This window comes from Taudactylus pleione, unplaced genomic scaffold (assembly GCF_031769625.1).
Source record: "Taudactylus pleione unplaced genomic scaffold, aTauple2 ptg000674l, whole genome shotgun sequence".
In the NCBI taxonomy this organism is placed as follows: Eukaryota; Metazoa; Chordata; class Amphibia; order Anura; family Myobatrachidae; genus Taudactylus; species Taudactylus pleione.
In genome coordinates this window covers 525,168-548,844 of record NW_028285076.1, presented here as the reverse complement: position 1 = coordinate 548,844, position 23,677 = coordinate 525,168, and the positions used below count along the sequence as shown (strand labels likewise).

General features: G+C 46.4%; 1 pseudogene; it reads left to right on the top strand.

The window, feature by feature from the left end:
- Nucleotides 1-2,701: 2,701 nt before the first annotated feature.
- On the top strand, nucleotides 2,702-3,529 carry LOC148478155 (forkhead box protein L2-like; annotated as a pseudogene).
- Nucleotides 3,530-23,677: the final 20,148 nt, after the last annotated feature.

Below are 23,677 nucleotides of genomic sequence, written 5' to 3'. Positions count from 1 at the left end.
GATATTCACCAACAAAGAAACATACTTCTTCTTTTATATTTATAGTATATATCAGTGGTACCCAAACTGTGCGACGTGTCACCCTGGGGTGCCTCGGGACACTAGCAGGGGTGCCTTAGGGTGGTGGTCCAGAACTAAATCAAATTATTAATGGTCAATGTAATGTAAATATGTGAATAAACAGAAGTGCAAACCTGTCCATCACCAGATAACTGACCCTAAGGATGACAGGAGCACAATTTACTTCACTTTACTACTTTACTAAATTATTTTCTGTATTTCACAATAACAAACTAAAACTTAGGGGTGCGGTGAAAACAATGCTGATGCTCTAGGGCGCTGTGATTCAAAAAAGTTTGTGAACCACTCAGGGGCGTCTTTAGAGAGGAGTGGGCCCGTGTCCATTACCCGTCCGGGGCCCCCTCTTCTCTTGCCGGCAGCTGACTGACGTGGCTGGCCGGCCACCGGAGCATTAGTAGACTAGAGTGTGCCTGGAGTCTACCGTGCATGACGCCGGAAAAATGGCTGTGGCGGCCATTTTTCTGGCTTTTTGTACAGCGCTGACAAGGTCAGCCGGCGTGGGACCTTGGAGAGGTAAGTTTTAAACAATATGGGTGCAGAGTGTGTGGTGCGGGCCCCCCCTGGACCCGGGGACCCGTGTGCACCGCACACCATGCACCCATTATAGTTACGCCCCTGGAACCACTGGTGTGTGTATATATAAATATAGTAAATTATCAATACATTTTAGAAACAACTGGGATGTATTTGTGTGAAATAAATTATTCAGATACTATCAGTTGCATAAACCTCAGAAATCAGGGATATGGGGGGGAATAACCACTCTATCTGTATTCATATTTCATCATAGTAAGGGAATAAATGAAATAATACAATTCTGATTCATATTACTTTCTCCCTAATACACTAAGGTATGATTATAGGGGGTGACTGGAATAACATACTGTTAGGATTACTATATCCTCTGCAAGATTAAAGGGAATAACTTCCAAAGTAGAGACTTTCGGCCTGACTCGTTCGGGAGATGATCGCTCTCTGCATACTTCCCGAGTGCTAGTTTGAGTGACAGAACGGGGCGTCTGCGGGTGGAGGCTGGGTCTGGTTTGTGTAAATGGGGTGTGCTTGCACTAGCGCAGACATGGCTAGGCGTTTTACACCAATATAAAGGCGTCCATAATTAAATCACAGCATCAGCATACACGTCACTGAGCTGTTTTACACACAGTGGTGTTTGCAGTACTTGTGGTAGCCTAGGGTCTACCTCAAGCACTGCATGCTGGTTCGATGTCGCCCGATGGTACCAATGTTTTCATACACTTCCTGGAGATGACGTCTGAAAGTGGGTGTCTTTACTCAAGGCTGGTGGGTGTCTAACTTCACCCGGTGATCGCACATTAAGACATAGGAGGTGTCCTCATGCCTTAGCGTGAGATCACATCATTTGCATATTTTCTTTCCTTAAGGCTGCGTGCGATCGCAGCCTAGCAAACGGGTCTGAATCGGGCCCAGTGTTCGATGGACTGAGCAAATGCAGCTACACCCACTTCCCCTATCTGCATTGTGTGCAGATCTGACAGAGGTGGTTAACACAAAACCATTAATGCAACATCAGATGCACATCATTGAGTAAGTCCTGGGTTGCGCAAATTCCAGGTCAGCTTTCTCTCTAAAAATGGCTTCTGAGTTTGTGGTTCTGCGATTGGAGTACAGCCACAATTACAGACACGCCCATGGAACTCCCATAACATGACCATGGACTGGCCTCTATTTGTGACCACTTTCAGCCACCTTCCTGTCTCCACCCAGAAACATCCATAGACCGCAGTGGTCTGCACAGAACCTTGCGATTATGGAGACATTACGTAAGCCACCTCCAACGTTAGTTCATGCACACGTATTTAGACTTTTCTCTGCGTTTTGCACATGTGCAGTAGCAAAAAATTGCTTAACTGCAAACATATTGGCATAGCATACAAGTCTGCATACAAGCCCTTTGCAGCACATATTTAATATATTACAGTATACTCCCAATGTGTAACTATTATTCCAAACATTGGCAAACTATGATCACCACATGCGGTAAGCTTTTTTTTTTTCTACACTATTTCCAACTTGAACGTACACTCATTTTTATCCTAATTTGTTATATATTTTGCTAAGAATAAATAAATGTGGTTTAAACCAGTTTTATAAAGCATATTTAATAAATGTTAGCTTGTAATGCATAATAGGGATCGTTTTCTGTTAATAAAAAGAGAAATGAACTGACAAGTGATATACTATTACTGAGGAAGGTTAAACTTAATTATAAAATCCTCAAGTGCAACTAACCTACTCATCTTTTGTCTACTCTATGTCAGCGATTTCTCAGCTGTCAGGTTGGATGTCAGTGTCTAATATGGATCCTCACAAGTTTCAGTCTCCTGCAGAGAGTGAAAGACAGGAGGGGAACAGTCCAAGAGCAATTCTGCCACAATTTGGGCATCCACGACCAGGGGCTGCACTGCTCAGCTGTTACAGCACTGTTCTGGTGCAAGTGACCCACAGGCACTAACTGACCCGCTGCAAGGTACCGGCGCAATCACTTGTCCAGTGCCAGGAGATATGAATTGTCCAGAGACTATACTACTTAACCATCTTTGCCTTCCTCGAAACCAGATTCAGCCCGAGGTGTGCCACCATGGCTAATTACCTATCGCCTGACCAGAACAGCATGGCACTGATGGTATATAATGCCCAATAGCTGGAAAGGAAAAAAGGGCAGGAGATATCGGATCCCTCCCAGAAGCCCCCTTATTCCCGTGTGGCTCTGATCACCATGGCCATCAGGGAGAGCCCGGAGAATAGACTGACCCTGTGTGCCATATACCAGTTCATAATCAGCAAGTTCCCATTCTATAAGAAGAACAAGAAAAGCTGGCAGAATAGCATCCGCCACAATCTCAACCTCAACAAGTGTTTCATCAAGGTGCCCCGGGAGGGTGGTGGTGAAAGGAAAGGCAACTACTGGACCCTGGACCTAGCCTATGGGGATATGTTCAAGGAAGGCAACTACAGAAGAAGATGGCGGATGAAGAGGCCATTCCAGCCCACTTCTACCCACTTCCAGACAGGGAAGAGTCTATTCAGCTGTGACACCTATGGCTACCTGCAATCCAACTTCATGAACAACTCCTGGCACCTGGGCCAGCCCCCCACCTCCTGCCAGATGGCTGGGGGTAATATCAGGCCAGTTAATGTGATGGGACTGTCTGCATCATCCTCTTACAATCCTTATTCTAGGGTCCAGAGCATGTCATTACCCAGTATGGTCAACTCCTATAATGGGATGAGCCACCATCACCACCACCCTCATGTCCACCACCCCCAGCAGCTGAGCCCGGTCAGCCCTGCTCCCCCACCTTCAGCATCCTCCAATGGGGTGCAGTTTATCTGTGCCATGCAGTCCTCAGAGCTGTCAATGTTACACTGCTCCTATTTGGACCAATAAACCAAGCACAGCGCATAGTTTCACTTACCCACCCCTCAGGTTTACCAGGAATTATTTCATACACTTTATTACTTCATAAATGTGTCTCCCATAAGATACTGCATGTCTTGATGCATGCAGAGAGCTTTCATTTTGCATATGCGATCACAGTGGCAAATTTATGCTCATTAAACAGCATTCAAACATATAGACACGCCTGCGTTTTTCAGATCACCCCCCAACACTGACAGCCTGTCACTTTGCGATAGCTTCCTTTGTCTGTCCGTAATCGCAATGCAATCACTGCGCACGTGCAGTGCAACTTATACACATATACGATGGCAAACAAATTCCGACACTGTATCTACTCCCCAAGATACTTAAAAATGATAAAATCCCACCAGGTAGACCCATTGTCTCTGGTGGTAACAGCCTAACAGAGAAAGCGTGTATGTATATTGCTCAATACCTCCACAAACATGTCTTGACGTTACCATTATACACTAAGGATACTATGGATGTATTGATAAAATGGCACAATCTGTTAGTGAGTCCAGGAACATGGCTTGTGTCATGTGATGGTGAAAGCCTGTATACCAGCATTATACATGATGAAGGCATAAGAGCAGCCAAGTATTTTCTGGACATGGAAACTCACAGTGACTTTAATGCATTTTTGATAACATTACTGGATTTTGCATTGAAGAAAAACTATTTAATCCCTAATGAACATTTCTACCTCCAGGTGAGAGGGACAGCTCGTGCCCCGACTTACGCCATCCTCTACCTGGGTTGGTGTGAGAAAGATTATGTTCAACGCGTTCCATGGAAAATACACTAAACATATTCTGTTGTACCTAAGGTACATAGATTATGTATTCATACTTTGGGATGGGGAACAACATCTATGTGAGGAATTAATGAACATACTGAATACCAATGATCGGAACTGAAGACTTACTCTGGAGATAAGCCAAACTGAGATAAATATTCTAGACCTTACAATAAGGGTAGGAGATGATGGTGTGATATCCACAGACATCTACAGAAAAAGCACAGTAACCAATAGTGTTTTACATAGTAGTAGTGCCCACTTACCTGCAATGGAATCGGTATGAAATGCCGATGGCCTTCCACTGTCGGTTCAAATACTGACGGTGGAAGGCCAAATGGTGCAGATTCCCGACAGGCGCAGGTAAGCACCTAACCTCCCACGGGGTTGCCAAACCCTGACCTACCCCTGGTGGTGCCTAACCCTAACCCCCTCTTCCTGTAGCCTAACCCTCCCTGATGTCAGTAGGGCCGCCCACAAACGGCAGGTGTTCCTTCGGGAATGCCTCCATTTGTACAGTCACCCCCCCTCCCCGCCTACAAAACGGGGTGAGCTGTCGATCAACATCGACAGCCGCCCCGTCTTGTAGTGAGCCCCGGAGCAACGGAGCTGCAATCGCTCTCTGGGGCTCAAGCATGCGTATCCCGGAGGTGGCGCTTGCGCAGGGGCCAAACATCGACCCGCTTGCGAGCGCTATGCGCTCGTGTGCGGCTCTGAATCAGGCCCTTAGATCGTGAGCTCCTCAAATGGGAAGCTAAAATGATCTTCCTCATGAACTGTATCTTTCCTATGAAAACATGTTGGAATGCTCTATTATTTATTCAGTTACATGAGAGAAAATAGGTGCTCATTATAGCAGTGGTGTGAATAAGAAATTAGGAGTGATAATTATAATCATTAGATATATTATATAATGTTGAGGTATGGGAAACAAGTATAATATAATTGGGAAGTAAATGGTCCCTGTATTAAATAAGATGGAGTGGACAACACTCAATTGATGATTAATGATAGGCATCTACAAATATAATGAACTCCAAACATAAGATGCATTTCTTCAATTTAATAGGATCCATTGATTTGATAATATATGTGGAGATTGAGGAACTCTAAATTTTATTATTCTAGGATTGGGATGCTATATTATAAGATTTACATGGATGTGGAATTATATTTGTGGTACCACACATGCCACGTGACACAAATTTCACAATTATTTTATGTATGTTTTGTCACTCACTGTATTAGTAATTTATTTGTATTATTAATTTATATCATTTCATATACAAGGCTGCTATAGCCGAGGCTGCGTTTGCAAGAGTGCATAGCTTTTAAGTGCTTAGTTTAAAGTGTAATTAGAATTTTTAAATTGAAGCCGAAGTTATTCAGGAGTTATACAGGATAAGAACAGTAGGAGAAATTAACAAATCAACAATTCCTGCTATTAAGGACTGTCTTTAACTACCACCACATTTCCACCATGCCTATGGATTGTGCCTGCACCTGGATCCCCAACGCTGCCCGCATCCCTCCTGATCTCCCCATGCAATCTGCTTATCCACTCCAACTATGCCATACCGAGTGACGCAACAAGATGACCCCTCAAATGGACCATGGTTGCGGCCCCCAAATCTTGAGGCTTGGTGTAATTTTGCTCAACTCATTGTCTTTCCTCTTAAGTTTAAACAAACCTTTCCATAGATGTTATATTACTGTGACCCTTGTATCCATCCCATCTGTGTCAGCCCTGTTTGTCTGCCCCCCTCCCCTTTAGAATGTAAGCTCTCACGAGCAGGGCCCTCTTCCCTCATGTGCTTCTCCTTCACTTAATTATACTTTAATTTACAACAGCACTCAACCCTTGGTTGCTGACACTATACTGCTTATTTAAGTGTTATGCAGCAATGTATTAATCATGTATCTGTCCTGCATTGTTTGTACTGTTAATAACTGTTTTCTTGTGTGCTTATTTGTTTATGTACTGTGTATGGCGCTGCGGAACCCTTGTGGCGCCATATAAATAAAGGATAATAATAATATACACTAACACACAAGACCTTTGTTCACTTTTTAAAGTAAGTAATTGTTATCACTTTCAAACAAACACTAAGGGCCAAATGGAATAGGGTGAGAGTTTAGAAAATGTGAGAGTTTAGCAGTAATCTCTCACATTGGTTGAGTTTTATCTTCAAAATAGGAAAACATCTGAATAAGATTTTAAATCGTGAGAGGTTTTTAAGTCTAAAAAAACATGCAAGTTCGCTCTGTTACTTTGTTTTTGGACTCTATTGCATTGGCAAAGTTTAAAAAGTGTCAGAAACTCTCACTTTTCAAAACTCTCACCCTATTACATTTGGCCCTAAATATGGAATATATATATATATATTAAAGATATAGGGCCTGATTCAGACCCACTCGCGAGCGGCTGTCCGCTCGCAAGTGGGTCGATATTATGGACTGAGCATGCGCACGACGGAGGGAGCTCCGTCGTGCGCATGCGCCAGACGCGACGAGCGAAGGAAAGTCCTTCGCTCGTTGTATCCGATCAAAGGGGGCGTGCTGTCAATGTTGATTGACAGCACGCCCCCTTTGGTGGGCGTGCCGGGGGCGTGCCTCCCTGACGGGGGCGTTCCCACGGGAACGCCTCCCGTCAGAAGCCGGCCCACTGACATCACTAGTGATGTCAGTGGGAGTGATTTTGGCTCTGATAGAGCCAAAATCACTCCGGAGCTTGCGGTTGAAAACCTCAGCCGCAGGCTCCGGCTCGCAAATTCGATGGTCTCGACCATCGCGACCATCACAATGCACGCTCGTATAGCCTGTGGGTGGTGACCCACAGCTATACGAGTGTCCAGGAGGACGCTCCATGAAAATGGAGGCCGGCCCTCATTCAGAGCGTGCGCTCTGCTCAGAGCGTACGGCTCTGAATGAGGGCCATAATTCACTTTATGGCACTATTTAAATATTATTTGCACTATAAGATGGGTTATGTTACCAAATTGTCTGAATGTTTATATTAAATTATTATTTAGAATAATGTCTAGACACATATATTTATATGATCATGGGGATTTCAGAATGAATCACATTCACAAAGTAATACTTACCTTAAACATTATATTCAGAATATTTTATTGAAGATAATAATAGAATAAACAACTACTAGGTTAGGTGGCTATCCAGACCACTATTATCTACTTCCATCTGAAGAATTAGATTACATTACCTGAAAAGGTAAACATTGCTACGTATATATTAGGAGTCCTTTCAAAATTAGTATAGGTATGTAATACCATAGGTAATAGAATTAGAAGATAACAATGCCTAGTGCAGGCTTGTCCAACCCGCGGCCCGCGGGCCGCATGCGGCCCAGGTCGGCTCGTAATGCGGCCCGCATACCTCTCAAGTGTCCCGGATTCAGCGGGACATTCACGATATGTCCCGCTGTTCCGGGATTGCTCACTGTATTCCCGGCGCCCCCAGACCACGCTCTCCTTCATTCACTGTGCCGCCAGCGTAATCACCAGTGGCGGGCTGGGCCGGGGGGCAGGGTGCCATGTGCCCCCCGGGCCGCAGCGTCATGCGGGCCGCGGGCCGGTGCAGTCTGTGTCACTGTGACACAGACTGCACCGCGTGTGTAACGCTGACCGGACGGAGTCCGGTCAGCGCTACACAGCACAAACACACAGCCGCCGGAGCCGGCAGCTTTGTGTTTGCTGTAATCAGCAGCCGCTGAGAGTCTGTCAGACTCTCAGCGGCTGCCGCTGCTCCCACTGCGGGAGCCATCTTCCGGCTCCCGCAGTGGGTAATGGGAGAGCAAGTCGTCATGACGACGTCTCTCCCATAATGCAAAGCGGCCAGAGGAGCCGGTGGAAGCGTCGGGACCAGGAGCGGGAGTTTCAGGTAAGTGTTTTTTTTTTTTTTAATTAAGTCTCTCTCTACTAGGGGGGGGATTACTATGGGGGCACTACCAAGGGGGGGGATTACTATGGGGGCACTACCAAGGGGGGGATTACTATGGGGGCACTACCAAGGGGGGGATTACTGTGGGGGCACTACCAAGGGGGGGGTTACTATGGGGGCACTACCAAGGGGGGGGATTACTATGGGGGCACTACCAGGGGGGGATTACTATGGGGCACTACCAGGGGGGGGATTACTATGGGGGCAGTACCAGGGGGGGATTTCTATGGTGGCACTACCAGGGGGGGATTACTACTGGGGGCACTACCAGGGGGGTGGATTACTATGGGGGCACTACAAGGTGGGGGACTACTACTACTGGGGGCACTACAAGGGGGGGACTACTACTACGTTACTGTTATTTTATTTTATGTGCGGCCCAAACCAAGTTTTCATCTTCTAATGTGGCCCAGGGAAGGTGAAAGGTTGGACACCCCAGGCCTAGTGGGTTTATTCCTTGTACAAGGTAGCGAAGCAACAGAGTTTACATATTATCTATAGCTGTTCTGATTGGCTCAATTTGTATTTACCTGTTCCATGACATCACTGGGAACAGAGGAGAAGACTGATGTAGAGGATCTACAATAGGACTGGTGAAAATAAACGTGTGACCACCATAACCATCGTGAATTGGTCAAATCATTGATTATTACTCTATAGAACAAGGCAATCGGGTTAGCCTTGAGAAAGCTAGTATCAGCAAAACGCGCGTCTGCGGCAGTCCCCACTTTATACGTGGATTCTAATATATGATAAAAGCATTCCTTGTGAAATAACCAGTGTTGTTTGCTTAGTGATACGGACAGTAATTAGATTATACATATGAATGTGCACAATATATTTGCACGAGGGTCCTAGCAAACACGAAGAGAGTGTCTGCTCAGCATGCACACGGTGCTGCATGATGAAGATACAAATGTAATGCTGTATAGAAACAAACTATCCAAACTTTCAATATGACCAGGTAACAGTGGGCCTGATCCAGACCCGCTCGCAAGCGGGTCGATTGTTAGGCAGTGCGCACACGCGGCATGTGCACTGCGCGTGCGCAAGCCCCAGAGCGAGAGAGAAATTCTCTCACTCCGGGACTCACTACAAATGGGGTGGCTGTCGATCTTGATCGACAGCTCGCCCCGTTTTGTAGGTGGGGAACGGGGGTGGCTACACAAACGGAGGCGTTCCAGAAGGAACGCCTGCCGTTTGTGGGAGGCACCACTGACATCACCAGTGATGTCAGTGGAGAGCTTCCTGCTCTGCTAGAGCAGGAAGCTCTCTGGGGCTTGCGGGAACGAGGCCCTACCACAAGGGTCTCATCGCAAGCCCCGATGGTCGCGACCATCGTGACCATCACCTAGCCGCTCGCAAAAGCTGTGGGTGGTCACCCACAGCTTAGCGAGCGACTAAGAGGCCGGTGTAAAAAAGCACTGGCCCGTCCTGATTCAGAGCGAGCGCTCGCTTTTTGCGAGCGCCTCTGAATCATGCCCAGTGTACGAATATTAGGGGTGAGCGGGTTCGGATTTCTGAATCCGAACCCCCCCGAGCACCCCCGATCCGAGGCCGATCCGAGTCAGGCTCAACTTTTCCCGCCTGACTCGGATCTGAAATCGAGGCAAAATGTCATCATCCCGCCTTCCGGGTCTCGCGGGTTTTGGATACTATATAAGGAACCCGCGTCGGCGCCATTTTCTCACTCGGCTGTGGACAGTGAAGAGGGAGGATGGGAGTTAGGGCTGGCTGGGCTGTGTAGTGTAGTGCAGAGTAGTGTTGTGCTGTGCTGCGCTGTGCTGCTGTTGTCCATAGGGGCTGTGTCCACTACTTCAAAGTCCATAGGGGCTGGCTGTGTTGTGCTGTGCTGCTGTTGTCCATAGGGGCTGTGTCCACTACTTCAAAGTCCATAGGGGCTGGCTGGACTGTGTTGTGCAGTCAGTTGTCCATAGGGGCTGTGTCCACTCCAAAGTCCTGTGCAGTGTCCCAGTCCTAAAGGGGTGCTGTAGTGTTGTCCAGGGGGTGCTCTGTCCGTCAGGGGTGCTCCCCCCAAGTGCTAAAAAAAATATATTTTTTCTGTGTTTGTGAATTGTGTGCGCAGTAGCCGCACGTGCATCAACAAAGTAGTGCCAAGCGTGCGCCTGTGTCATAAGTAAAGGGCAGGCTGGCTTGACCGTTAAAGGGTGCTGTAACCCCCAAAGTACACTCCAAACCAAATAAAAAAATATTTTCTGTGTTTGTGAATTGTGTGCACAGTAGCCGCACGTGCATCAACAAAGTAGTGCCAAGCGTGCGCCTGTGTCATAAGTAAAGGGCCGGCTGGCTTGACCGTTAAAGGGTGCTGTAACCCCCAAAGTACACTCCAAACCAAATAAAAAAAAATTTTCTTTCATTTGTGAATTGTGTGCGCAGTAGCCGCACATGCATCAACAAAGTAGTGCCAAGCGTGCGCCTGTGTCATAAGTAAAGGGCCGGCTGGCTTGACAGTTATAGGGTGCTGTAACCCCCAAAGTACACTCCAAACCAAATAAAAAAATATTTTCTGTGTTTGTGAATTGTGTGCGCAGTAGCCGCACGTGCATCAACAAAGTAGTGCCAAGCGTGCGCCTGTGTCATAAGTAAAGGGCCGGCTGGCTTGACCGTTAAAGGGTGCTGTAACCCCCAAAGTATACTCCAAACCAAATAAAAAAATATTTTCAATGTTTGTGAATTGTGTGCGCAGTAGCCGCACGTGCATCAACAAAGTAGTGCCAAGCGTGCGCCTGTGTCCCATAAGTAAAAGGCCGGCTGGCTTGTCCGTTAAAGGGTGCTGTAACCCCCAAAGGGCACTCCAAACAAAATAAAAAAATATATTTTTTTGTGTTTGTGAATTGTGTGCGCAGTAGCCACACGTGCATCAACAAAGTAGTGCCAAGCGTGCGCCTGTGTCATAAGTAAAGGGCCGGCTGGCTTGACCTGTAAAGGGTGCTGTAACCCCCAAAGTACACTCCAAACCAAATTAAAAAAAAAATTCTGTGTTTGTGAATTGTGTGCGCAGTAGCCGCACGTGCATCAACAAAGTAGTGCCAAGCGTGCGCCTGTGTCATAAGTAAAGGGCCGGCTGGCTTGACCGTTAAAGGGTGCTGTAACCCCCAAAGTACACTCCAAACCAAATAAAAAAATATTTTCTGTGTTTGTGAATTGTGTGCGCAGTAGCCACACGTGCATCAACAAAGTAGTGCCAAGCGTGTGCCTGTGTCCCATAAATAAAGGGCCGGCTGGATTGACCGCTAAAGGGTGCTGTAACCCCCAAAGGGCACTCCAAACAAAATAAAAAAAAATTTCTGTGTTTGTGAATTGTGTGCACTATGGCTGCACGTGCATCAATGAAGGAGCAGCGCCAAGCGTGCGCCTGTGTCCCATAAGTAAAAGGCCGGCTGGCTTGTCCATTAAAGGGTGCTTTAACCCCCAAAGGGCACTCCAAACAAAATAAAAAAATTTATTTTTTTGTGTTTGTGAATTGTGTGCGCAGTAGCCGCACGTGCATCAACAAAGTAGTGCCAAACGTGCACCTGTGTCCCATAAATAAAGGGCCGGCTGGATTGACCGCTAAAGGGTGCTGTAACCCCCAAAGGGCACTCCAAACAAAATAAAAAAATGTTTTCTGTGTTTGTGAATTGTGTGCACTGTGGCTGCACGTGCATCAACGAAGGAGTAGCGCCAAGCGTGCGCCTGTGTCCCATAAGTAAAAGGCCGGCTGGCTTGTCCGTTAAAGGGTGCTGTAACCCCCAAAGGGCACTCCAAACAAAATAAAAATATATATTTTTTTGTGTTTGTGAATTGTGTGCGCAGTAGCTGCACGTGCATCAACAAAGTAGTGCCAAGCGTGCGCCTGTGTCATAAGTAAAGGGCCGGCTGGCTTGACCGTTAAAGGGTGCTGTAACCCCCAAAGTACACTCCAAACCAAATAAAAATATATATTTTTTTGTGTTGGTGAATTGTGTGCACTGTGGCTGCACGTGCATCAACAAAGGAGCAGCGCCAAGCGTGCGCCTGTGTCCCATAAGTAAAGGGCCGGCTGGCTCATTTCTTAAAGCGTGGTGTAACCCACAAAGTGCACTAGTCTCCAACAAAAATAAAAAATTATTTTCTGTGTTTGTGTGCGCCTTAGCCGCACGTATATATCAATATAACATAAATGGAGGACCAAACTTTCTCCGATAAAAATAAAATAGGGAAAGATCAAGAACCACTTCCTCCTAGTGCTGAAGCTGCTGCCACTAGTCATGACATAGACGATAACATGCCATCAACGTCGTCTGCCAAGGCCGATGCCCAATGTCATAGTAGAGGGCACATACAATCCCAAATGACAAAGTTCAGGAAAATTACCTTGAAAAAAACATTTAAATCATCTGAAGAATGAGAAACGTAAACTTGCCAATATGCCATTTACGACACGGAGTGGCAAGGAATGGCTAAGGTCTTTCCCTATGTTCATGACTAGTGGTTCAGCTTCACATGACGATGGAAGCCCTCCTCCCACTAAAAAAATCAAACGAGTTAAGCTGGCAAAAGCACAGCGAAGAACTGTGCGTTCTAAGAAGATATCACAAATCCCCAAGGAGAGTCCAAGTGTGGTGGCGGTTGCGATGCCTGACCTTCCCAGCACTGGACACGAAGAGGTGGCTCTTTCCACCATTTGAACGCCCCCTGCAAGTGCTGAAAGGAGCACCCACAGTCCACTTGCTGATATGCAAATTGAAGATGTCACTGTTGAAGTACAACAGGATGAGGATACTGGTGTAGCTGGCGCTGAGGAGGAAGTTGGCAAGGAGGATGGTGATGTGGTTTGTTTAAATCAGGCTCCGGGGGAGACAGTTGTTGTCCGGGGGATGAAAAAGCCCATCACGGTCATGCCTAGGCAGAAGACCAAACATTCCACCTCTTTGGTCTGGCAATATTTCTATCCAAATCCGGACAACAACTGTCTTGCCATATGTACCATATGTAAAGGTGGAATAAGTAGGGGTAGGGACGTTAACAACCTAGGAACATCCTCCCTTATACGGCACCTGCAGCGCGTTCATAAAAAGTTACTGTCAAGTTCAGAAACTTTGGCTAAGACCATAAGCAGTCTAGGGACACCTAAATCCCGTTGTCCTCTTGTATCCAAGCGCCTGCAAACCACACCATCAACTCCCTCCTCGTCAATTTCCTCCTTTGTCAGGATCGGAAGTAGTCCTGCAGGCCATGTCTCTGGCATGACTGACTCTCCTATCCGGGATTCCTCCGGAGGATCCTGCATTGCTACTCCTCCTGCTGTTGCTGCTGCTGGGAGTCGTTCATCATCCCAGAGAGGAAGTAGGAACACCACTACTTTTACTAAGCAATTGACCCTCCAACAGTCCTTAGCGAGGAGGATGAAGTACGACAGCAGTCATCCTGAAGCAAAACGTATAACTGAGGCCTTGACTGCTATGTTGCTGTTAGACGTGCATCCGATATCCGCCATTAGTGCAGTGGGATTTAGACAATTGATGGAGGTAGTGTGACCCCAGTTCCAAATCCCGTCTAGATTCCACTTCACTAGGCAGGCGATACCGAGACTGTACAGAAACGTCAGAAAAAGTGTCCTCAGTGTCCTGAAAAATGCCGTTGTACCCAATGTCCACTTAACCACTGACATGTGGACAAGTGGAACAGGGCAGACTAAGGACTATATGACTGTGACAGCCCACTGGGTAGATGTATCACCTTACGCAGCAACAGCAGCAGCGTCACCAGTAGCAGCATCTCAGAAACGCCAGCTCGTTCCAAGGCAGGCTGCGCTGTGTATCACCGGTTTCAGTAAGAGGCACACCGCCGACAACCTCTTAGAGAAACTGAGGGAAATCATCACCCAGTGGCTTACCCCACTTAGACTCTCCTGGGGATTTGTGATATCTGACAACGCCACCAATATTGTGCGGGCATTACATCTGGGCAAATTCCAGCACGTCCCATGTTTTGCTCACACAATAAACTTGGTGGTGCAGAATTTTCTGAAAAGCGACAGGGGCGTGCAGGAGAAGCTTTGGGTGACCCGAAAAATTTCTGGTCACTTTCGCCATTCAGCCACTGCGTGCCGAAGACTGGAGTGCTAGCAAACACTCTTGAACCTGCCCCGCCATCACCTAAAGCAAGAGGTTGTGACACGGTGAAACTCAACCCTCTATATGCTTCAGAGGATGGAGGAGCAGCAAAAGGCCATTCAAGCCTATACATCCACCTATGACATAGGCAAAGGAGGGGGTATGCACCTGACTCAAGCGCAGTTGAGAATGATTTCCGTGTTGTGCAAGGTTCTCCATACCTTCAAACTTGCCACACGTGAAGTCAGTTCAGACACTGCCAGCTTGAGTCAGGTCATTCCCCTCATCAGGCTTTTGCAGAAGCAGCTGGAGAAAGTGAAGGAGGAGCTAAGACGGAGCGATTCCACTCGGCATGTGGGACTTGTGGATGAAGCCCTTTATTCGCTTTGCCAGGATTCCAGGGTGGTCAATCTGTTGAAATCAGACCACTACATTTTGGCCACCGTGCTCGATCCTAGGTTTAAAGCCTATGTGGTGTCTCTCTTTCCGGCTGACACAAGCCTGCAGAGGTGCAAAGACCTGCTGGTGAACACACTGTCAGCTGAAGCGGAACGTGACAAGTCAACAGCTCCTTCTTCATTTTCTCCCGCTAATGGGGCTGCCAGGAAAAAACTTAGGTATCCTAAGCAACCCGCTGGCGGTGATGCAGGTCAGGCAGGACCAAGTTTGGACATCTGGTCCGGACTGAAGGACCTGGCAACAATTTCTGACATGTCTACTGTCACTACATATGATACTGTCACCATTGACAGAATGGTGGAGGATTACATCGGTGACAGCATCCAAGTAGGCATGTCAGACAGTCCATACCTGTACTGGCAGGAAAAAGAGGCAATTTGGAGGCCCCTGTACAAACTGGCTCTATTTTACCTGAGTTGCCCCCTCTCCAGTGTGTACTCCGAAAGAGTGTTTAGTGCAGCCGGGAACCTTGTCAGCGAAAGGCGTAGGAGGTTGCTTCCACAAAATGTGGAGAAGATGATGTTCATAAAAAATAATTATCAACTCTTCCAGGGAGACCAGCCTCCAGAACGTACAGAGGGACCTGTGGTTGTGGATTACAGTGGGGACGAGTTAATACTCTGTGAGGATGAGGATGTACACAACACTGAAGAGGGTGAGGAATCGGTGGATGAGGAGGATGAGGACGACATCTTGCCTCTGTAGAGCCAGTTTGTGCAGGGACAGATTAATTGCCAGCTTGTTTTGTGGGGGCCCAAATGAACCAATCATTTCAGCCACAGTTGTGTGGCAGACCCTGGCGCTGAAATGATTGCTTTGTTAAAGTGTGCATGTCCTGTTTATACAACATAAGGGTGGGTGGGAGGAGGCCAAGGACCATTCCATCTTGCACCTCTTTTTTTTCTTTGCATTATGTACAGTTTGGGGCCTAGTTTTTCAAACTGCCATCCTGTCTGCCACTCCTAGATGGGTCACGTGTTTGTGCCGCCCACTCGTGTCGCTTAGCATAGTCATCCAGCTACCTCGGTGCAACCTTTTGGACATAAAAACACTATTGTGAGGTGTGAGGTGTTCAGAATAGACTGGAAATTAGTGGAAATTAAGGTTATTGAGGTTAATAATAGCATAGGAGCAGAAAAACCAACACATTCTGTGATTTTAGCTGTTTTTATGCTTTTTTTAAAAAAAATACAGATCCAAAACACAAAACCCAGAACCCAAAACACGGAAGGGTGGTTTTGGCAAAACCAATCCAGATCCAAAACACGAAGAAAGATCCAGATACAAAACACGAAAAGTGGCCGATGCACACCCCTAACGAATATACATCTGTCTTGTTAGAAAGGACAGATTGTTTCAAATATATTAAATCATATCAGTTAGCGGCACATTGTAGTAGCCAGACATTAAACGAATACACGTAAAGCTTACAAGTCCATCTGACAGTCTGAGCAGACACAGACAGCCTGTTTATTGAGTTTATTAGAAATTAAATGTTACAAAGATATTGCAACATTGTGGAGTAATTTAATGCCTTAGGCCCTCATTCAGAGCCGTACGCTATTTGCGGTCGTTCGTTTAAAAACAAGGGGTGGCTATTCAAATGATCCGTACGCACATTGCAGTCTGTTCACACCTCTAAGTCTGAACGAACGAGCAAAACATACGCTCGTTTATTTGTTAAAAACGCCCCCTGGCCGCACGCATCCTACGTCATGTCCGCTATTTATTTGATTAATCGAGTACATCGACCAGCGTATGAACTGCTCGCTATTCTTGTGGTTGGTGTTTGCTACCACAAATTTGCGTGCAGTTCTGGCTATAAAATAACCCAGTGACGTGGTCAATGACGCTGCTGTTTTAAATATACACACCCATAAAACGCCCGCTTTGACCTTTAAGCACGCCTGCGTTCGGATCTCCACTCCCCATTTTCAAGCACCTTCCCCTGTTACCACCCACATACGCCTCATTCTGTCACTCAAAGTAGCAGGCACTCGCTATATAACGAACAAACGATTTTCGGCCGCACTGACTGGTTCGCGCATGCGTACTAAAAAGCGTACGCATGCGCAGATGTGCAAACATCGCTCGGAACGAGCGTACTGCCGCTAACGAGCGGCTCTGAATGAGGGCCTTAATTCCATAGGTTGCTTATAAACTATAATATCTTACAGAAATTTGTGAGAAATATATAGAACTATATATTCATTTATTCCATATCCGTTCTGTACATTTATTACTATAGAAATTAATCTGAAACTAATACTAAGCAGTGCAGTATGTCATGTACACTCAGTAATTCACCTGATGTTTTGAACATAGTACACTTGGAAATACAGGAAATAAGGGATTATAAATTATTAATTATCCAAACTGATACTATTCATGATATCGGATTCGGGAGTTCACTGGGAGGTCTAGGGATCGGTATGAATGACCGACGCCGTGAGACCGGCAGCAGTGAAGATCCCGACAGGCAAGTAAAGTAACTATACCTAACCCTCTCCCTCCCCTAACCCTCCCTTAGGGATGCCTAACCCTAACCTCCCCCCTAGTGCCTAAGCCTGACCTCCCCCCAGGGGTGCCTAACTCCCCCTTCCCCTAACCTAACCCTCCCCTACCTTTGTTCGGTATGCCAGGCTCCCGGCGCGGGGATAATGACAGGCGTCGGGATTTTGATGCCTATCATTAGTCCCCTATAATGATTGCACAGTCGGGAAGCCGGCGGTCGGCATTTTGAATTTCGGCTACCTGACTACATTCTGGAGGTCTAATAGCAAATCCTAAGTCAGCCATCTATAAGCACACTTTAGTGTGTGTGGGAACCAGATTGGAATATTTGGATAGGACAAGATACTGGTACAGGTAGAGTGGAGGATTATCCGTATGGAAAAGAATTATCTTGGACCTCAATATATATTTTTGTCCATGTGCTAGTGGACTAATTAGAGGTGTAAGAAACAAAGACTACTTTATCCCCCAGGTATAATCCTGGGATACATTGTTTGACTAGTTCTCCCACACTAATCCACTCAATAAATATTAGGTATTTGGATCTGTGCCCCTAATGATGAATAGGATGCATATGAATATTTGTTCCTTGGTTTATGTTTATTTTTAGAGTGAACATCAATGCTTGATTTACCCTGTACCACCCAGTGAATGATTATGGTTATTGATTATTATCCAATTTCATACTTTACAATATAAAGCTTTGATACTAATTATTATTAATATGGCAGAGTGCACCTGGATACATAATTAAGGCATATTTGATAATAATATCCACAAAAAACACACAGTGGGACTCACTCTTTATTTGTATGTCAACACAATATCTGTATGTTTGTGTCCAGAAACAACTTGTTTCTTTTAAATATTTCACTGTATGTGTCCATATATATTGTTTATTAAAAAGGAAATAAAAGTTATATTTTAGTTAAGAATCAGTGCGCCATAAGAAAAGACAGGATGTAGTCAACATCCCGGCGCGCGGAATGCCATCAGTCTGAATACCGGCGCCAAAATCCTGACAGTATCCCTACTGATGGCATCCCGAATGTAAGTATCACAAGTTAGGGGAGGGTTAGGGTGCGGGGTTAGGGACTAGAGGGAGGCTTAGGTTTAGGGTGCAGGGTTAGGTTTGGCACTGGGGAGGGAGGGTTAGGTTTAGGGTGTGGAGAGGGGAGGTTAGGTTTAGGCACTGGGCAGGAGGTTAGGTTTAGGCATCGGGGAGAGAGAGTTGGGTTAGGATGCAGGGAGAGGGAGGCTAGGCTTAGGCACTTGGGGGAGGTTAGGTTTAGGCATCGGGGAGAGAGAGTTAGGTTTAAGGTGCAGAGAGGTGGAGGCTAGGCTTAGGCACTGGGGGGAGGTTAGGTTTAGGCACCGGGGAGAGAGAGTTAGGGTGCAGAGAGGGGGAGGTTAGGCTTAGACACTGGAGGGTAGGTTAGGTGGGGGAGGCTAGGCTTAGGCACTGGGGGGGGGGGTTAGGTTTAGGCACCAAGGAGGGAGGGTTAGTGTAGGGGGTTAGATTTACCTTGTTTCCTGATGGGTGTGGAAATTCTAAGGGGTAAATTTACTAAGCTGAGAGTTTGGGAGAGTTTGCAAACTCTGGAGAGTTTGGGCATTTTTTCCCACTCTCAAATTTACTAATGTCAAACTCAGGAGAGAGATTTCCTTTGCTACAGGAAAATACTGGAGAGTTAGCAAACTCTCTTCAATTCACCATCGGTAAAACTCGAGAACCTTTTCACTAGTGAAGATAGGATTCTGGAATTTACCAAGCAGAGAGTTTCTAAAATCTCATGAGGTGGGAAAACTCTCCTATAAAATTTTTGAAATAAATACACCTGCCTGTGATCTGAGAGTTTTGCAGAAAATGTTTCTGCATGTAAATGTAGAAAAAAATGAAATATCAGAAAAATAATGACATAGGGTCCCCCCCCCCCAAAAGCTTAACCAGCCCCAGGCTTGCCAGCCAGTCCTGGTTTCTAAAATTATGGGGAACAAAATGTGTAAGGCTCCACTGTAATTTAGAAACCAACACCAGGCTGTAGGGCCAGTCCTGGTTTTAAATATAGGGGGGAAAAATTGCATAGGGTCCCCCCTATTTTTAAATCCAGCACCAGACCCAAAATGACTGTGCTGTAATGCCACAGCCCGGAGACCCTTTCGCTGGGGCTCCAGAGTCAAAGCATTATCAGCCCAAGCTGGTCAGGCATAGCTGGGGATCTCAGGGGAGGTGGGGACCCCCCAAGAAGGGGTTCCACCCCCCAAAACCCCAGGTTTGAACTGAAGCCCGGGGCTTTTCCCCGCACCCCTGGAGCGTTGAATACGGGGGTAATAATATAAAGAATAGAATGAAACTACTGTATTTTACAGTGGGACTACAGGTGCCATCATGCCTGCCCTTTGGCACTTGTGGAAATACAAGTGCCAGCAGTCGGGCAGCACCTGTATCTCCAATTGTATAATAAATAGTTATATAAAGACAAAACACACACACCATGAAAAGTAAAAGTTTATTGCATACACCTAACCATTCACACAAACTTACCTGTACCAGCAAATCTGTCCACTTTTCCCATGTAGAATCCATAATGACTGGCCTTGCAAATAAAGAATCTATACTCCCCTTCATCCTGGCGCTGGTCTCCGCACCTTCCCCAGGACTTGTCAAAAAAACAAAACGACTTACCTGAGCCATGGACCCACTATCTGTATATGTGTTGCCACACATACAGAGCTCGCAAATGCCAGCTGATAGGACTGCACAGGGTTTGCACGTCCCGCCAGCCAATCAGCGGCCGCTAACTGTAGAATCTTGTTTTTTTATTATTAATTTTTGCTCTCTGACAGGCCAGACCAGAGCCGGCCCTAGCCAATTTGGTGCTCTAGGCAAAATTTTGACTGGTGCCCCCTACACACACATATATATATAGCAAAATCAATCCGCACTCACATCTTCACAAGATAATCAGAATTCGCTGGCACCAATCCAGGTCCAGATAAACACAGTCAATTTGAAAAAGACGGGCACTCACCAGAGTAAATATAAACAGCTACAGGTTTTTATTGCTTACATATCCAGATTGTCAAAGTTTGACAAACTAGATATGTAAGAAATAAAAACCTGTAGCTGTTTATATTAACTCTGGTGAGTGCCCGTCTTTTTCAAATTGACACATACTGTGTATATATATATATATATATATACACACACACACATATATATATATATGTATATATACACACACATATTTTATATATTACACACACACGTATATATATATATATACACATACATTGTATTATATACATGTTTACCCCCAGTCAGTGTCCAGTGTCTGTCTGCAAACTTATAGGGGACTCCTCCTCCCCATGCCCCCCCTAGGATCAGCCACTGGATGGTCCTACCTGGTGGCAGAGGGTCCTCCCTCTTCAAGTTCTAAGTCTTCATGTGTTCCACTCTGTCCCAGTCCCGGTCCCAGTCCAGTCAGGATGTCACTCGCCTAAGTTACTTTATTCCCTGGCCCCTATTCACAATTCACATACTGGGCTACTCCAGCGGCGGCCATCTTTGAGAGGGACGCAATGACTCATGGTATTTCTAGTTTCTCTTTTACTGCTGAGACTCTGAGCTGTAAAAAAAAAACTTCAAATCCCATATCACTCCACTTTCTTCTCTGGCCGGTCGGGTGCATGGTCTGACAGCTGACTCGTCTCAGCTGTCCAGTGCCCACCCCTAACTGTATATGGATAGCGCGGCCAGGTCCCGGCTGGTACCCGCAGCTGACCCCAGCTTCTGCTGCCTGTAGGATAAGTATTACGGGGGGTGATCACCCTTATCGCTCCCCCTGGATCTGGCTAAATTAGCCAGAATGAGCTTCTGTACAGAAGCTCATTCTGACCTGGCCTTGTGCTGAGCTGCCGATCGGAGCTGAGCTCCAATAGCGACAGCGGCAGGCGGGGAAGGGGGGAGAGCAGCGGCAGGCGGGGGGGCAGCAGCAGAGCCATCGGATGCCCCTGGGCATTCCAGTCACCCCTAGGCATTTGCTTATTATGCCTATGCCTAGGGCCGGCTCTGGGCCAGACGGTGTAAGCAACATGCGATATCAGCTCTCACGTCTGTTCCTTATGTGTCGCTACTCATGTTGCCACGTGACAAATGGGAGGCTTAGGGCTTGATTCAGACCCGGACGTTAAGCCGCGATCACTCGCTATAGGCGATTGTCGCCCGTCTGCGCATGCGTATACGGCAAAATACGCATGCACGAACCAGTCTGTGCTACTTTGAGTGACAGATAGTGCCATTTGTGGGTGGTAACAGGGGAAGGTGCTGGAAAACGAGGGAGTGCAGGCGTGTCTAAGCGTCAAAACGCCATTCTTTGGGTGTGCATAATTAGCATGGCAGCGTCATTGTGCATGTCACCTGGTTGTATTTCAGCCTGTAGTGATTGCAGTGCTTGCGGCGGGGTAGGGGTCTACCTCAAGGGCTGCATGCAGTTCCGATGGCTCTCGATCTACAGACCACATTGTAATATCTGGAGACAAATACAATCCCTAAGCCTCTCTATGCAGGTCATCTTCAGTTGACCATAATCTATAAATTTGATCAGCTCCCAGATCTGCAAAAACAAAATTGGTGACCCGGTTATAAAATGACCATCCCTGGGATACATTATCATAGCAGTAACATCGGGCCCCTTTGGCGATTACATGACTATCTGTATTGTAACAATTCTTCAAAACAAATCTGCAAGACAAATAGGCACAAAACCTTGAACAGTAAAACAATGGGATGACTGGGTCTTGTTCTGGGAAGCATCAAAGCCGCTGATAAGGGGCCATATAATTAACTATGTTGAAAAAAAGAAAATGAAAGAGGTAAAACAACACTGTCATTCAGTATAGGAGAATTTTCCTCAGCAGCTACAGATTATTGTAACCAGCAAACTAATCTCACAGCTGACTGTCACTCTAAGCAACCTCTAGAGACCTTTCTAACACTTCTAATGGGGGGTAATAAAACCAGCAAGCTCCTAGCCTTTGTGGCTAAACTTTGGAAAATGGGCACATTCATCACGGCAATCAAAAACCCTCTTACTAACTGAATACACATAATATTGCCTGAATTCATGACCCAAATACAAGATTATTACACCAATTTATATCACCCTATACTAGAGTTAAGCGGATACTGGTTCCCCGAGAACCAGACCCACCCGAACTTTGGTATCCGGGGCGAGAAATGAGTCCGGTTCAGGTTTTCCCTACAGACTGAGATCTCAAAATGAGGCAAAACATCATCTCCCGCTGTCAGATTCTCGCAGGGTTTTGGATCCTATAAAGGTCCCTGCTCTCGCTGCCATTTTCATTCCGGCTGTGGAGAGTGAAGTGGAAGCTAGGGAGGGGCTGTGCTGTTGTTGTCCATAGTGACTGTGCTGTTGCTGTGCATAGTGGCTGGCTGCTGTTGTCATAGGGGATGGCAGCTGTTGTCTATAGGTGCTGGCTGTTGTCCATAGGGGCTGGCTGTGCTGTGCTGTTGTCTATAGGTACTGGCTAATGTCCATAGGGGCTGGCTGTGCTGTGCTATGCTGTTGTCTATAGGAGCTGTGCTGCAAACAGCAGAAGAGGGGGGCATCAGTGGCTTCTCTATCACTGCAGTCCATAAAGGGGTTCTGCTGTGTTGTCCAGGGGGTACTCTGTCCATTAAGGGTGCTCTTCACCCCCAGTGTGGGAAAAATAAAAAAGTGTGTTTTTTTTTTCTGTGTGTGCACGTTAGTCGCACTTAACAACAACGTAGCTGCACCAAACATGCTGCCTGTGTCGTTAATCAAGGGGCTGCTGCCTTTTTTAGGGTGCTCTTCCCCCCAAGTGCAAAAACAAAAATATATTAATAGGTGTTTTGTTTTCTGTGTGTGTGCGTGTTAGCCACACCAATCAGCAATGTGGCTGCGCCAGGGGTGCTGGCTGTATCATTTATCAAGGGGCTGCTGCCTTGTTCAGGGGTGCTTTACCCCCCCAGTGCAAAAAACAAAAAGTGCTTTGTTTTCTGTGTGTGTGCGCATTAGCCATACTTATCAGCAACGTAGCTGTGCAGGGTTGCTGCCTGTATCGTTTATCAAGGGGCTGCTGCCTCATTCAGTGGTGCACTCCCCCAGTGTAAAATAGGAGGCAGTTCCAAGCTAGAAGTACATTAGCGGTAGTACATGTACTTAAACTGCAGTATTTCAGTTGTATTGTGTGGACATTTTATAGTGGTATAGGCTTTACCTGCAAATCGGGTACAAATTAGCGGTGTGCACCGGCCACTTTTCGTGTTTTGGTTTT